We start from the raw sequence: 15,207 nt of genomic DNA on the forward strand, positions 1-15,207 counted from the left end.
TCTCCTACTGACAACCGCTCCCGAACATAATGATAGTGAACTTCAATATGCTTGGTACGCGCATGAAACACTGGGTTACACACAATGGCCAAAGCACTATGGCTGTCAGTGTAGACAAAAGTGGAGGATGTCTGGTGAATACCAAGATCTGTAAGTAACTGTCGAAGCCAAACACGCTCTACTGTAGCAGTGAAAGCTGCCCTGTACTCAGCCTCACAGCTAGACGTGGCAACTGTTGGTTGCTTCTTGCTGAGCCAAGAGATACATGAATTGCCAAGCAAAAAACAATTGCCAGTATGTGACACTCTGGTGTCGGAACATCCCGCCCAGTCACTATCCGTGTAAGCATGCATGGTAAGTGAACCCTGATCACCATAGAAGAGGGCTAAATCCTGAGTGCCTCTGAGATATCTGAAGACTCTCTTCACTGCCTGCCAATGCTGTGAACTGGGCATGTGCATGAATCTGCTGAGCTGAGATACTGCATACTGCAAGTCAGACTGCAAGTCAGGTCTGGTGTGACATAAATAAATAAGGCATCCAACAGCCTGCTGATAAAGAGTGATATCACATGGTGGGCTCCCATCATGAGCTGAGAATTTGAAGCCAGGGTCCACTGGAGTAGAGATTGGCTTGCAATCCTCAAACTGAAAACGATCAAGGAGCTGTCCAATATACTTGGACTGAGACATCATGATACACCCCTCAACATGAGCAAACTCAATGCCCAAATAATAATGGAGCCGTCCCATGTTTGACATGTCAAAAATCTGCTGCAAATCAGCTTTGAAAGCTGCAATTTGCTGAGTATCTGGGCCCGTGATGGGCATATCAACCACATATAAAATCAGCACTAAAAAATCAGATCCACTCCCGCGGACATAAAGAGTGGGTTCTGTGGGACTATTCTGAAAACCAAGGGATAGTAAGTGTGCATGAATTTTGGCATACCATGCCCTGGGTGCCTGCTTGAAACCATAAAGGGCTTTTCTAAGCCGGCATACCTTATTTTCAGAATTAACAACCTCAAAGCCAGGAGGTTCAAATCAGGTTTCCTGGTTGAGCTTTTGAGAACTCGAGCTGCTGCTCCTCCCCGTTCCCTTGCTGCACCCTCTCCCTCAGCCCGTCCCTCCCTCTCTCCCTTGCCCTCAGCCCCTCCCTCTCCCTCAGCCCCTCCCTCCCTTCTCCTCCTCCCCTTCAGCCCGCCCCCTTCCAGCCCGCTCCCTCTCCTCCCCCTTTCAGCCTGCTCCTCCGCCCCCTCCCTGCCTGCTCCCGCGCCCCTTCCCTGCCTCTCCGCCCCCTCCTTGCCTCTCAGCCCGCCCCCTCCTCTCCCTCTCCTCCTCCTTCCCTTCACCCCCCGCTCCCTCTCCTCCCCCTCTCAGCCTGCTCCTCCGCCCCCTCCCTGCCTCTCAGCCCGCCCCTTCCTCTCCCTCTCCTCTCCCTCTCAGCCTGCTCCGCCCCCTCCCTGCCCCTCCCTCTCCTTCCTCTCCCTCTCCTCTCCCTCTCAGCCCACCCCCTCCCTGCCCCTCAGCCCGCCCCCTTCCCGCCTCTCCTTCCTCTCCCTCTCCTCTCCCTAGCCTGCCTCCTCCCTCGCTCTCAGCCTGCCCCCTCCCCTTCAGCCTCTCAGCCTCTCCCCTTTACCCCTCCCCTCCTCGCCCCTTCCCACGGAGTTTGTGCTCGCTACTTTTGGGGAGCCAGTGATTGGGTTTCCTGTTGACAGGGCTTCTTCTTCAGGTGGCAGGGTTCTTTCCCCTGCTGATTTTCCGCCACTTGGTTCCATTCCTCCCTCCTCGAGCAGGAGGTCTTCCCCTATTGAAGGGTTTGTTTCCGCCACTAGGTCGGGTAAGGTATTCCACTCTACATCCTCCCGTCGATGAGGATTATTAGTTGGAACATACAGGGCCTAGGTGGCGTCCCACATCGCCGCCGTAGACAGCTGATCCGAGATCAGCTTCGTCCAGGTGTTACTGGGGGTTCCATTGATATCTTATTTATTCAAAGAGCACAAACTGGATTTTAGGGATTGTGCCAAGTCAGGCAAGTTGCTTTCTGGCCATACTTTTTGGTCGCCTGCCTTGGGCACCAGGGGGGACACTTCTATTTCAGTTTCGCAGTTGGTTCTCCCCTTACTTGTTGGACACGGAGTCATTATTCCCTCTAGAGCTCAGTGGATTATTCTTTTGATTGGAGGGTGTAAGGTTGGTTTTCTTAACCTGTATGCCTCCAACATTAGAGGGGAACGTGTCCTTATGTGGAAGACTTTGCTCTCCTGGGCCCCCATTGTGGATTCATGGGTGATTGGAGGTGACTTTAACATGGTCGAGTCACCGTCAGACAAAAAAGGGGGTAGAGAAGGCGGACTTCACTCTTTGGAGAGAGCAGCTTGGGATGCCTTCCTTTTTCACTTCTGTGGCAGAGATACTTGGTGGGATGATGCCTTTCTTATTCAGCCACAGTCCCTCTTGTTCTCTTAGTCGAACACGAGGCAGCAGATGCCTATTCATGCACGCATTGAAAGATTCTATGTAGATGATTGGGCACTAGTAGACAGAGGTGGATCGGTATGCATTGCTGCTGGGGTTTCCACTTCAGACCACTTTCCTGTTGTGCTGGACATCTCAGAGCCTCACTTGAGAGGCCGGTCTGCCAGCATCAGGATTCCAGATGCCTTTTACACAGAGGAGGACCTTACAGAGGCAGCCCTGCAGATATGGGTTTCTCATGTCCAGGGTGGGCAGCCATATCCATCACATGTAGCCGCTGCCCTTTCTGGTATTAGCGACTTCTACCGCTCAGTTGCTTGTACCAAGAGACGAGATATTCTCAGACGTGAGATTGGTGTTCGCCAGCAGTTGGTAGCTTTGCAGAGGGAAGAGCAGAAATGGCCTTCAGATGCTTGGATTTAGGAGCGCCTTGCTGCAGCAAGGGCTCATCAGCAGTTATTGCTTGATCAGAGAGTAGAGTATGCCTTTCATGCACGGGAGTCCTTCTGGATTCAGATGGGTGGTAGAGTCAATAAACACTTTTTCTCTACTCTTGGCCCTAGACATAGTAGAGAGAGTGTATCCCAGCTTATTGACTCACATGGGGTTTTACAGACAGAGCCTGATGATGTATTATGCATAGCTTCATATTTCTATGCCACCCTTCTTACTGCTGATCTTGAGACACATGATAGAGAGGATGCTAGACAGGCTATTTGGCAGAGCATCCATGTGTTGGTGAATCCGGGTATGCATGTTCTACTCGATGCACCTTTCACCAACACAGAGTTCAGGACTGCACTTTCAGCCCTTCACAAGGGCAAGTGCCCAGGTTCGGATGTCCTCACCCCGTCTTTTTTCATTGCATTTTGGGATATGATTGGAGACTATATTACTTCAGCCCTGCAGGCCATTTGGGACTCTGGCGAGATGCCTGGGTCGCTTACAGAGGGTCTCATCCACCTTATCCCAAAAGGAGGTTGCAGAAATTTAGTGTCCCAGTGGAGGCCTATCACACTTCTGGGGACTTGTTACAAGATTCTGGCCAAGGTTATCGGCCTCCGATTGCACCCCCTTCTCCCTGATGTTATTCATGACACTCTAACGGGATTTGTGCATGGCAGAAGCATTTTTGATAACATTTTCTCTTTCTGGGAAGCTTCAGAGTGGGCCATGCAGAGTGGCCAGAATCTTGCCATTATACTTTTGAATTTTGAGAAAGCTTATGACAGAGTAGATTGGGGTTTTTTGGAGGGCACCCTTCTACGCTTTGGCTTTACTGATGCTTGGATCAGAGGTGTTTCCTCTTTGTACAGATCAGCCCACAGCCAGGTACTTATTGGTGGGGTAAGGGGTGAGAGATTTCAGATTTCGAGATCAGTCCGTCAGGGATGCCCCCTTGCTCCTTTCCTTTTTTTGTTCGTGGCCGAAGCTATGAGTATCTATGTTAGATCTCAAGCTGATATCTTTGGGCTGAGACTTCCCATCAGAATGGGCTGAGACTTCCCATTAGAAGGGAAGAGGAGCTACTTGACAGTGAGTTGGCAGATGACACAACAGTTTACTTGGATGCCACCCCACATACACTCACTTCTTTCAGGACAGCATTGGATTTATTTTGCTTGGCGGCAGGGGCGCAGATAAATTGGCATAAATCCAATGGCTTTTGGATCAGTGATGAGGACACTCCAGTTTGGGGGCTTGACATAGGATTCACTTGGGTTTAGAGGGGTGAGCCTATCAGGTATTTGGACTCCCAGGTCGGCTTGGATATTTCTACCACGCAGCAGTTTGCTCCCGTTTTGGAGAGCATTAGGAGGAAGCTTCTTTTTTGGAGCTCAGCCAAGCTGGATCTTGCCTCTAGAGTTGTGGTGGTCTACCAGGTCCTCTTGGCCACGGCCTGGTTTGTTTGTTCATGCTGGTGCCGTTCTAGGGACTGCATCATTCAGCTCAGAAGACTGATCAGAAACTCTCTCTGGAGTGGGCTTGATGGCATAGCAGATGCCGTAGCCAGGGTGGCTTGGGAGACCCTCATCCTCCCTACACAGGAAGGGGGTCTCAATATTATTGATCCAGATTTACAGTGCAGAGCTTTACTTTGCAAGATGGTGGTGCGGGGACTTATGCCAGGGCAGGAACCGTGGAAGGACTTTCTTATCAGCAGCATATAGAGGTGCACACCTTCTTCAGGAGGCGACTGGATGAGCAGTGTTAGGTGGATCTTCACCACAAGACACCTCAGATCACCTTCGTCCCCTCTCATGATTGCCATTCTGAAAGCTTGGGCCAGTTTTAGAAGCACTCTTTGGAGGATTCCTCTTTCCTCTCGGGAAGAGATTGATAGGCAACCCATCATGTGGAATGACAGTATTTTAGATGATCATGGGAGACCACTGGGTGCCTCACTCTACATGCAGTGGTCTAGGTGGGAGAGGGGACCTGCATCATCTATGGGGTCTTGGGAAGCTTTCCGCAGGCTTCCAAAGGAAACCAAATCAAGGTTGACAGGACATCTCAGAGGGAGTGCAGGGAGGATCTTGCAGATTGAGGCAGCCCTTCCAGAGGTTTGGGTGGACACAGATGATATGCCACTCACTTCCTCGACTTGGGCAGGTACTTTTACGAGAGGCGGTGTTCCGCTTCAGGTTTTGGCTTTTCGAGATGCGCAGGAGGATGCTTTAGTTTTTAGTGTCCAGGATGGTGGCAGATTGCTCAGGTCCATAGAGGACATCTTGCTTGAGTCTGCTTTTCAGCCTATCAGGGTTGTAGATCTTTTGATGCAGGGATCAGATTCAAAGTGGTTCCTAGACCCAGACCCCCGGCTACTCTTTACCGGATCTTGGAGGCTCTGGCTCTATGGGGGAGTTCCCATCAGGTATTTGCAGTGGGACCCCAGAGAGTGGGAGTGGATTGATGCAGGGCATCGAGAGAAGAGCATCCTTTTCTTTCGTTACACGGTTAGTAATGCCAGGAGATATCAGCTCAGTAGTAGAGGTTGGAGACCTTCCAGAGTTCCTCATTGGGAGACATTTGATATCACTGCGGATCTGCAGAGGTGCTTCTGGAGGAGACTCTAGAAATCCCACAGGAATAGAAAGATCTCTATCTTCTTTTGGCTTTCTATCCATGGTGGGATTGCAGTGAATCTTTGGAGATCCAGGTTCGGAGCCGACCCTACTTGCCCTCGATGGCTCTCTGCTTCGGAGACTATTCATCATTGCTTATGGGATTGCAGACAGGCGATGATGATTTGGATGGGGGTAGCCAGGATTTTTAGTCACTTTGCCCACTCCCCATTTTTTATGACGTGGGGCTCAGTGGCTTGGCTTTCTCTTACAGGGCCTTAGGTATTCTATGAGAGATTTGACTCTTCTCTGGCCATTTCGGTTCGACGTCATCGGACTGAGTCCTGTTCGTTGGATGTGGTACCACACCTTCCTTTTACAGCTGTACATGCCTCTGTGGATACTTCTTGGGAGACTCTAGCGAGCATAGCATCCTGGCATATCTGGAGAGCCAGATGCATAGAGGCTTTGGAGGGTACTCAGGTTCATCCCTCGCACACATTGGCTAGTATCTGGACAGACACCGTACATACTTTGATGGCCGTATGGACGGGTATGCAGGGGGACTCCCGTGCAGCCTCAGCTAGGAGGGCTTCTTTCTTCAGGGAATGGAAGGATTCTCCTTTCTTCTCTGAGACTACTACAGGGTTGAGGTGGCACTTTCAGCCTCAGCCTTGGTTGTTTTCCACCTCACTTTGAGGGGGTTTTTTATTTATCCTCATGATTTCATGATGTATTCTACTTTGAGCTTGCTCTCGCGGGTTTTTTCTCATACTTGATAGAAGTCTCTTTCTTGGGAAAAAAAAAAAAGCCAGGAGGTTGTGTGACATAGACTTCTTCCTGGAGATCCCCATGAAGAAAACCAGTTTTGATGTCAAGCTGGTGCACTTGCCAGTGATGATGGGCTGCAATGGCAATGACACATCTAATGGTAGTAATCGTAGATGTGGGAGCAAATGTCTCCTCAAAGTCAATGCCTTGTTGTTGGGCATACCCTTTTGCAACAAGACGGGCTTTGTATCGATCTATGCTGCCATCCGATTTCCTTTTTAATTTGTAGACCCACCGCGTTCCAATGGCATGCTTGCCGAGAGGGAGATCTACTAATTCCCATGTGTCATTTTTGGCAATAGATTGTAACTTAGCTCTCATTGCATCCATCCACTCTTTTCTGTCAAAAGCATCTTTATGGCACAGAGGCTCTTCATTGCAAGCTGTAGCAAGGAGTGCAAAGTCAAGAAAGTGACCATGCTGTCTATTCGGGCAGCAAAAGGCTGATCTTGTTTGCTGTCCCTCAATGTATCAGGAAGCCATCTGGGAACTAGCCTTTGGTGTCTATTGACAGCTCTTTCTTCAATGACCGCATCATGAATAGTGGGATCATTTTGTGCTGGAAGAGAAACCTGCAAATCAGCATGAGGTTGTGGCTTATTATTGCTTAGTGGAGGGCTTGCAGGAGGCTCATGTTGCTGGTCGAAATCCTCTTCTGATGATGGCAGAGGTAACCAAGATTCAAAGGTATCAAACATGTCAACATCTGGCTTTGCTTTGCAGTCCACAAGAGGAGAAGCTGAATGTTCAGCAAAGATTACATCTCTACTGACAGTAATCTTCCCAATATTTGGTTGATATAACCGATACCCTCTGCTCTTCTGGCTGTAACCAATAAATATGCATTTGATTGCCTTGTCATCAAGCTTATGTCTCAGCTGAGATGGTACATGAACATATGCAAGAAACCCAAAAACTCTCATGTGTGAAAGTGAGGGCTTCCTGCCTTTCCATGCTTCATCAGGTGTAACAATCTTCAATGCCCGTGTAGGTGATCTATTCAGCACATAGTTGGCACACATTATTGCATCAAGCCAAAATTTATTGGGCAAAGACTTGGCCTTAAGCATGCATCTGGCCATCTCCATTGTGAACCTGTTTTTCCTTTCAGAAATAGGATTCTGCTGAGGAGTGTAAGGAGTAGTGCATGAGAGAATAATGCCCCGTGAAGACAGAAATGCATCAAACTCCTTTGACATATACTCTCCCCCCCTATCTGTGTTGAGGGTGGTAAGCTTGCATCCTGATTCATTCTCAACCATATTCAGCCATCTCTGAAAGCATAGGAAAACTTCAGATTTGGCTTTTAAAGGATATACCCAGCAATATCTTGTGAAATCATTAATGAGAGTCATGAAATACTTATACCCCCCAATGGCATTTGTCCTCATTGGGCCACAGACATCACTGTGTACTAGCTGCAATTTCCTTTGTGAGAGTTTTGGACAATTCTTTTGAAAAGGAAATCGATGCATCTTACCCAAAAGACAACCCTCACACACATGTTTGGAAACTGTGTGAGTTTGAGGTACATCATTTGCCATCTGCTGTGAATGTAGCTTTGCAAGAGCTCTATAATTGAGATGACCCATTCTCTCATGCCAAAGATGAGTTTCAGCAAGCTGTGAATCTGAAATAGCCAATGCTTCAATAGAAAGTGCAGCTGAATGATGATCAAGGTGATAAAGCCCTTTTTGCAAAGTGCCAATGAGAACTATGGCATTGTCATCACGAAGATCATAAACTAGGCATCTGTAGCCATCAAAAATCACTCTGAAACCTGAAGTAGGAATTGCTGAAATTGAAATCAAGTTGACTTCAATTCCAGGCACAAAAAGAACATTTGTCAGAGTGACAGGATGGCTTGAAATGGATGTGAGCTGCACATCTCCAACTCCTTTTACAGCATATGAAGCATTATTAGCACATGTAACAGTCCCCCCTATCAGCTAAAGAATCAGCTAAAGAATGAAACAACTATCTGCAAGATGTGACATGCTTGGAAGCACCACTATCAAAGTACCAGGACTGAGCATCAGCTAAAGAATGAAACAACTATCTGCAAGATGTGACATGCTTGTGGTGCATCAGCTAAAGAATGAAACAACTATCTGCAAGTACTTTGATAGTGGTGCATCAGCTAAAGAATGAAACAACTATCTGCAAGATGTGACATGCTTGGAAGCACCACTATCAAAGTACCAGGACTGAGCATCATTAGCAGTAAAGAATGCATCAGCTTTGGAGGGATCAAATGAGCAACGGACAGCCCATGCCCAATCATCCTGAAGAGCATGTGCATGTGAAGCATCTTCTGGCTCATGGGATTCAATAGCATGTGAGGCATTAACTGTGAATCCTGCTTTCTTTTTCTCCAAAGCAATGCGCTTCTTGCATTTTGAAATGTCATGTCTACGCTTGCGACAATAGTTGCATCTTTTCTTCTTTGACTTATCTGCTGTATTTTTAGATGCATGGGAGGAATTGCAGCTGCTATGCGCAGATTTTGGCTTGCCCATAGGCTTGGAAGCCTTGCCTCTTCCTATCTGCTGTGAAGCAAATGCATGATCAGGAATAATGGCTTGTCTATTAGCTCTATTTTGCTCTTCCTGGAAAAGCAAAGTAACTAGCTAATCAAAGGAATAGTGGTCTGGATTACCCATGGCCAACAAATCGAAGGGTTGTAGCAAACCCTTGATATGTATCTGGAAGTCCATTCAATGTGGTACTGACAAGCTGTGAATTTGGCACCACCTCATCAATGTTGGAAAAGCTGTTCCATGAGGTCCTTGACCTTTGTCAGGTATGCATCCATAGACTCACTTTCATTCATACTGACTTCCTATAATTGCCTGCTCAAATATGCAACACGAGCTTCATTGCGAATCTGATAGAGAGAAGCCAATTTATCCCAAGCATCCTTTGCTGTCCTGCAAGACTGGATGTGTGGAATAATGATTCTCTTGCATGATAAAGCAATGCATGAATGCGCATTTGCATCTCTTGCATCCCATCTTGACTGTTCTTGAGTTGGAAGAGCAGCAGCAGGAGTGCTAGAGGAAGAGGCATCAAGAGGAGTACCCCTTGCAGAAGGACCAGCAGTAGAGGCAACCACTGTAGCATTGGCTGGCCTCAGATCAGCCCCAGAAACAATATTCCACAAATGCTTTGCAACAAGAATATGTTTCATGAGATAAGACCACATCGGATAGTTGGTGCCATCCAACTTATCATCTTCACGAATAACTCCAAATAAATCTTGATTGTTCCCAGCCATAGCAAATGTGATACCCTGAAAAAGACCTGAAAACCCAAAAGCCTCAAGACTATCACTGCAAAAAGCTGGCTGTCCAAAAAATGACAGCAAATATCTGCAAATTTCTGACCCAAATCAAAGGGCAAATGCAGATCTGACCCAAATGTGATTGTGGCAGGCAATGTTTACTGCAGCAAATCTGGCAAAAGCCCCAAATTTTAATGAGGGCAAATAGGCTAGAAAGAGGGCAAATGCAGAAAAGCCCCAAATTTTGCTGAAATTTTTGCAAATGTGACCCAATGTATGCGAATCTGATCCAATGTATAGCCTCAAGGTTTGAAACTGCAAAAATATGAGTTACTGTCCCAAACACCAGTTGAAATTGAGCTTCCAACACAAAAGCCCCAAATTTTGTTGACCCGAGTGATGAGGTGGCACAATGTGACAGTCCTGAACCTGAAATTAACTGAAAACTTCAAATTTTGGAAGGATTTCAGTTGTCAACCTTGTTAAAAGTATTGTATTGACAGGTTGAAGGTCCAGATGTAAAAAGCCCTAAATTTTTCTGTTGGAAATTAGGGTGTGACAGTAAAAACTGTCAAAAAACAGTAAAAAACTGCAAGAGATTTAACACATGCCAAATGCTGTACCAAATCCCGGAGTAAACACAACTGCACGGATGACATTACGGAAGCAGTTTCTATGCGTGTATGGAGGCTGTACTAAACGGGTACAGTGCTGGCACGCTATACGAAAACTGTATGATGTAGTATTGTCTGCAGGTACGGAGGTACGGAAGGTGCAGCGCAAGGGAGTACAGTACGGCGCAGTACTATATGCAGGTACGGACATGCGACGCAGGTACGTTGTACAATAGCGCTTGTACAGCAAGCACGGTGCTAAGCAGGTACGGCATTGTAGGTACGGACGTGTGATGCAGGTATGTTGTACAACAGCGCTTGTACAACAGGTACGGCGTTGAGCAGGTACGGCGTTAAGCAGGTACGACACATGTACATCATGTACCACTGTAGGATCTCAGGTACGACGCTGAGTAGGTACAACAGATGTACGAGCAGTTGGTACGCAAATGTACAGGCAGTTGGTACGCAAACGTACGGGGCAGTTGTACGGACTATATGGGAACAAGAAGCAGATCTAGGCTCTGATACCATTGAAGGATCTGATAGGATAGAGAGAGTGTAGGTAGCAAAGGGTCGCAGAAGAGCACCCGTCACGTCAAACTTGGATTATCCAAAGCTAAAGAGTACAAGGTACAAGTACCTACACCTAGGACTAAGTGTCCTAGGTGTCACATAGGACTAAGTGTCCTATGTGGCCTAAAAGACACTAACACCATAAGTGTCTTTATTTATGCCTACAAGGCACATACCATGGCCTATAGGGCATTACTAGAACCACCAGAGGATGGCCTACATGAATTTGTCTGAGGGGGAGGTCCGCTCACTTCCGGAGGTGTTACCGGAGGCCTAAGGCCATTGATGTGAGAAGCGTGAATTGGGTGATGCGTAGACCTATGACACAACTCTACCTCAGCTGCACTACACTGCGTGATATGTGAACCTATGACACAACACTAGTCGAAGGTGCTACAGAGTGCTGAGTGCTAGAACAGGAGGAGCAAACCCAGAAAGGAGATAGGAAGGAACAACGCTAATAACAGATAACGAAGAAAGCGGTAGACAAGGGCACAACGCGAGCAAGTGCGTATCATAGAATGAAGGGATCCTCATACACTAGTCTCTCCGAAACAGAGATAAGAGATCACTCATCCACAGTAGCAATACACCATAACAATGCAACGGGCGAGCTCGTAGCTCTAGCCTCTCTCCTTCTCACTCTCAATCCCCATACAATGCTGAATGAATCCGCATCCCCTTCATCTCCCCTCTTCACCCTTGCCTTCCGGATAGGAAATCCCCTCCCTCTCTCCTATTGGTTGTCCCCTCATCCTTAGCCATCCCGCCGTTGAGTCTCTTCATGTCTGTTGCAATGGTCAGCTTGTGTCGAGTCGGTGCGTTGTAAGTGCTCCATGTGCACCGACTGCAGCCACCTTTTTTCTGACAAGGCACCGCCAGATGAAACATCTATGCAACCAATGAGTCAGGTCTGCAGAGGTTGGCAGAGCGTGACTGCGCGACATAAAGACCCTTGATGCATGACCATGTGCTTGGGTAATATGTCCTCCTAATGACTATGTCGACATGTGACTATGCCATCCCGGTGACCATGTCCTCTCCATGACTTGTGTCATCCTGTGACCATGCCATCGCCATGACTTGTGTCATCCTTGTGACCATGTCATCCCCTGACTTGTGTCATCCTTGTGACCATGTCATCCCCTCACTAAGTGACTGGACATAGCTGGTTCTGCATGATCTTTGTATAACAATTCCCCCGCCACTATCATTCACCGTCTTTGTGAATAGGTCATGTTGAAATGCTGTGAAATATTGCTTGGATTTCTATGCATGGAGGTTAGCTGAATGGATGAATATTAACCCTGGCTGCCCTCTGTGCAGCAAAGCAACCGAGCAAGTTAAGCATCTTTTCTGGGATTGCCTGGTGGTGAGAGAAGTATGGGTGCATATAGGAGCTATTCGACGGTCAGGATGATGCTACTTTCTCTCGTGCAGGAAGAATGCCTTTGCTAAATACAGGAATCGTCATAGGTGAAGCAAAAGGTCCTATCGAAAACATATTAGAGTCACCCAACTTTCAAATGCATCACTAATCCAGATCAGTTGTGTTTCACAAGAGTGGAGTTGAAAGAAAACCTGCCGAAAACTTCATTAAACCACTTGTTACAAAATTTTGCTGATCAGTTAACAAAAACTGTTTTACAGAAGCCATTGGCATACAAAAAGGTCTCTGGACATTACAAAAGTGTGCTGAAATCCAAGATAATCACCCAGAATGCCGACTATGTACAAATTGCCTGAGCTGAAAATGGAACCCAATACCAAAACCAGCGGAGAAGCCAACATGCTAACAAGACATGCCACAATGAGGAGGCAAACAAGCTAACTATATACAAAATTTTTCCTACTGAAACGTATGTCATTGTTCAGCCCTGCCCGAAGATGGTGCTACAGAGACCCTAGATACTTGATTATTCTCTGTCTCAACGGTGTCCATTACATTCCGGAGATTCTCATATTTCCCTTTGTATCGGTAATATTTCGATCTGAACAGGTCACACTCGGACTGTAAAGTAGGATGCTTGGCCTGTAGGGATAGTAGCTCTGCATTGACTGTGGCATGTGTATCTTGTAATGCATAGTGCTGCTCCTGGATCTCCTTAATGTCCTGCTCTTGAGTCTCAAGCTAAGACTCCAACTCAGCTATCCTCCGATTTGCTGCAGAATGTGAAGTGGCTAGGCAGTTATGGTTGTCTTCAAGTACACTTTGGTCTTGTGCCAGCCTATCTCTTTCTGTGGTATGCGTGCATAAAACCTCCTTGAGTTGAGAGTCCCTCTGATGCAGTTCCAGTTCATGTTGTGCTTTCAGCCTGTCCATCTCCGTGTTATAGGCTCTCTCCTTGCCTTGGAGCTGTTCGTTGTATTGTTGCTCCTGAATGCGTGCTTCTTTTTCCATTTCGAGTTTCAGATGTTGCTTCTGGCACAGGAGCATTTGTGTATGGCCTGTTGCATTAAAAACAGCAGCCCCTAACTGGGCAAAGGTGTGATCCATGATTCGTTGAAGTAAATGCAACGACCTTTGAGCCCAAGCATACCTGTCATTGAAGGACATGCGATACAGCCATATTGATAATATTGCCTACCATGATATACACTTTGATCGGGATCACTCACCTTCTTACTCTGGCCGTCTGTACATACTTCTCGCTTATATTGACTTCATACCCCTTTTAGAGGATCGTGTTGCCCTTGTCACCCGTTCACTACACGAGGCTACCATTCACGCTTTCCCCCACACCACCCGCTCCACCTACCCACCACCCATAGTAGCACTAGTACACGTGATGTCGGAAGTGCTGGGTGCGGCGTAGCTAGTACGTGGTTAGCGAGGAGGTACGGGAATGGAGGGCTGTAGGAGGGATAAGCGGGGGGCCTGTAGCTATGAGGAGGAGTGAACTAAGAGTGCTTGTTGCCCATGTATAGTCCCATCACTGCTCATGCCCAAAGTAAGATTGAGATCGAATGGCTGCTGAGATGGAGCAGAGACCTTCGGTGTGCATGATGTAAGGACGTGGGAAACACGGAGTGAAGCTGTACCAACTCGGTGGTCATGGAGTGGCAGATCAAGTGGATCCGGAGTATCATTTCCTCCCCGAACAGTAGCAATAATGGGATCTGTGACAATGCTGACTACTGAGGATACCCCTATGAGATGAAGGGATGGGACACCCGAAGAAGATGCCAAAGCCGCGGAGGAAGCATTTGGGACCTGTGCAGAACTGACCACCAATTGGGGTCTTGAAGTGCATGAAGTATTGGGATCCTCTTGAGATGAGACATGCTAGAGAGGTGGTGGAGTGGTGGCTGTAGCACTGAGAGAGAGAGGCTGAGATGCTGGAGACGAAAATATGGTATTGGCAGGGGAGGCGGAAGAAGGTGAGGAAGAATATGCCACCTGAAAAACAGAAGGGGTCGGATGGGCAGATGGATACCGTGCAGCTGCAATAGGAAGAGAGGCAGCCTGCCACTGATGGAGATGGCGGGTAAGATGTGGTCCACATGTGCCGAGAATTGTCTTGAATACCACCCGGACGGATGGACGGATGCTCATCATCGCTGGGTGCATCCCGAGGTGCCACTCATCGTGGGGCAGGAGAGGGTGAATAATCAGAGCCCCCATGGTCAGAACTGGAGTCGCTCGAGGAAGTGGGAGAATGAGCTGCAGGATGATCCTGGTCCTCGTCAGAGCTCACTGTGATGCTGGGGCCCGCTGGAGCAGACGGAGCAGATGTAGCATGTACAGCACAAGTACCTGGTGGAGTAGATACTGAAGTAGAAGTATCTACAGGAGAATTTGGGGCAGCAGTTGCACCTGGTGCTGTTGGACCTGCAGGAGAATCCGGGGCAGCAGATGCACCTGGTGCTTGGGAGAAGAAGTCATGGTCTTCCTGGGGAGGGGTTGAGCTGCTTGATGCGCCTCTCTGGCATAGAGGAGGAGAGGATAAAGGAGATGTCAGGGAGGAGAGAAGTCAGCACGAGCGCGAAGGGAGGAGATAACCACAGAAGAGGTTGGGGAAAGTGAATGATGGAGATGTTAGGGCGATAATCACCAGGCGAGGTACCCAAGAGAAGGGAAAGGGAGCAGCAAGGTCGTAGGAGGAGATGGCGTAGGAGGTGGAGGCATCAGTAGCAGAGGGGAGATGAGTGACGGCACAAAGGGGGGAAGCTGCCTGGAGTGATTGCGGAGGAGGGGCTGCAGGGAGTGAGTGCGACGGGGGGCAGTGATTGCGCAAGAGGGGGGGGGCTGCAGAGAATGATTGCAGAGGGAAGGGGGGAAGTGATTGTGCAGGAGGGGGGAGTGATTGTGCAAGAGAGGGGGGAGTGATTGTGCAGGAGGGGGGCAGTGATTA

The 15,207-nt window shown here is 48.0% G+C and overlaps 1 protein-coding gene across 2 annotated transcripts in view; it reads left to right on the forward strand.

The window, feature by feature from the left end:
• Positions 1 to 15,207, forward strand: part of LOC147894011 (piezo-type mechanosensitive ion channel component) — a 202,489-nt gene that overhangs the window by 106,993 nt on the left and 80,289 nt on the right. The gene's annotated exons all lie outside the window — the stretch shown is intronic.

This window comes from Dipteris shenzhenensis, chromosome 15 (assembly GCF_047967505.1).
Source record: "Dipteris shenzhenensis isolate YYH24624 ecotype China chromosome 15, Dip_SZ_1.0, whole genome shotgun sequence".
NCBI lineage: Eukaryota > Viridiplantae > Streptophyta > Polypodiopsida > Gleicheniales > Dipteridaceae > Dipteris > Dipteris shenzhenensis.